Genomic DNA, 2543 nt, shown 5'->3' on the forward strand with positions numbered 1-2543 from the left:
TTTTNAGACTTGGTCCTGAGAACAGCTGAGAAATTTCAGAGGAAACCTCTGTTCCCAAAGGGAGTCCCTTCCCCACCCAGGTCCACACCTGCTCCTGGGGTGGTCCCTGTGCTCAGTGTGTACTGAGTGCCCCCTGGTGTCCCGAGCACCCCCTGCAGCCCAGCCCTCTGGCCCCTCAGGGACGTTTGTGTCTGGGCTCACACTGACTTCCCCTCATTGTGTCCCTCGCACAGTAATACAAGGCCGTGTCCTCGGTGGTGACAGAGCTCAGCTGCAGGGAGAACTGGTTCTTGGATGTGTCTCTGGAGATGGAGGTGCGGCTCTTGAAGGACGGGCTGTAGTTAGTGTTTCCATTGTAACATATGCGCCCTGTGCATTCCAGCCCCTTCCCCAGGGGCTGCAGGGTTATAGGAGATGAAGGCATCACAGTGCCTGGCCCTTAGCAAGTGTGCACATTAACATAATGACACTGTGTTCTAAAAAGAAAATTGCAGGACAGGGAATACAGTCACCAGTATTGTAAAGACTCTAGGTAGTGTCAGTTGGGTAGTAGTCTCATTGGGGTTTCACTTCATAAATTATATAAATGCCTAACCACTACACTGTACACCTCAAACTAGTACGAGGGTAGCAATTAATTTCACAACCTTGTTACAATGATGTGGGTAATTTATTTTGATATCAGAGGGATTATTCATTATGAATTTAGGCCAACTGGACAAATAGTTAACCAAGTTTACTATTAGAAAGGGCTGAAATGACTGCATGGAAAAAAGTTAGACGACCTGAACTTTTCACCAACAACTCATGGCTCTTGCATCACGACAATGCACCAGCTCACACGGCACTGTCAGTGAGGGAGTTTTTAGCTAGTAAACACATAACTGTATTTAAACAACCTCCCTGCTCACCTGATCTGGCCCCCAATTGCTTCTTTCTTTATGTGAAGATAATGGAAATATTGAAAGGATGACATTTTCATGACATTCATGACATCAAGGGTAATACGATGACAGCTCTGATTGCCATTCCAGAAAAAGAGCTCCAAAATTGCTTTGAAGGGTGGACTAGGTGCTGATTTCAGGCATAGCTTCCCAAGGGGAGGACTTCGAAGGTGACCATAGTGATATTCAGCAGTGAGGTATGTAGCACTTTTTCTAGGGTGAGTTCATGATCTTAACTGTCAGACCTCGTATGTCAAAATTTGTTGTTATTTAGGTTATGGAAATTTTGTTATTGATAATCTGATGTCAGTCTCTAATGTGGAAAAGTAGAGAACAAATGAAATCATTAATATTATAAACAGCATCATTTCCTTATCCATTGACAGGAAACCAATGAACAATTGAAATTACCTCCAATTATTATAATTTATTAATCCAACATTATGTAAAGTTCACTTTCACCAATGCAATCTCATTTTCCAATATGGATTTGTGTCTATGTGGACATGTGACCTAGTCTAGTCAGGGGAGCAGGAGACAGGATGTGTGGGGCGTCCTGGTTCTTCAACAGTTAATTTCAGGACATCCATCTGCTCCCCTCCCAGAGTCCCCTTTCATGTCTGCATGTGACCCTTGGGAATATGTCACTACATCCATACATGGTAGGAGTTATGTGGAACTTCAAGCAGAGTCACAGGAAGTATCAATGTGCAAAACTGAGAAACGTACTCCCTTGAGTGTGAGTTAAAGTAACATGAACGGTTGAATTAACCAAGACACAGGAGACACACATCAGGGTTCTCATTTTATTATGTTGTGATTTCCCTCTATGTTTAACCAGTACATGTTGTCTTCCTTTTTCCAGAAATAGCCACTCATAATAATCTGGAGTCATTGAGATAAGAAAACGCTGATTGGAAAGTTAGCCCGAGTTCTAGGTTCTAGGTGAGGCCCAACCTCTGTGTGGTGCATCTCAGACAGACACGAGTCAGGGCTGAATTCCAACACTGTCTTACAATCGTTTCATCTTCATCAGGGATAATTCCGTGCATTTCTCCCATTTATCAGAGACTCTCATGGAGAAACTTAACCTTATATTATTAGTTGACAGATCACACATAAATATTAAAACTGGAGGCTGCTAACCAGGACTAAAAGCTTTCCTTCAGAATCTATTCCTCTGTCTGATACACAATCAGCCCAGAGGGTGGAAGTTACTGCAGGTGCAGGAACTTGTCAATGAGGGGGAAACTGGGAAATAAACTGATAGGTTTGGGGAGCAGTGTGTGATTTGGGAATGCTTTGCAAACAGTGTGGGTTCTCATATCTGCAGGAAAGCCCATCACATGGACGAGTTGAGGAATTTTAGAATCACTCCTCCATCCTAGAGACTTGGCTGATGTGAGGGTGGAAGTCAATCCAAACACACGTAACACGGAAGCTAAGAAAATGCTGTAGTGGACCATGGTGCCCAACCAGCAGCCTGAACCTGGGCTACAATCCTGTGTGAGCCCTGAGGGGACGCACGTATCTACAGACGGACTCAAAGCGTCGTTATAAAAACAACATTTAGCCCTTGATATTGAGTGAAAAAATGAA

Source organism: Hipposideros armiger, unplaced genomic scaffold, assembly GCF_001890085.2.
Source record: "Hipposideros armiger isolate ML-2016 unplaced genomic scaffold, ASM189008v1 scaffold_1983, whole genome shotgun sequence".
NCBI lineage: Eukaryota > Metazoa > Chordata > Mammalia > Chiroptera > Hipposideridae > Hipposideros > Hipposideros armiger.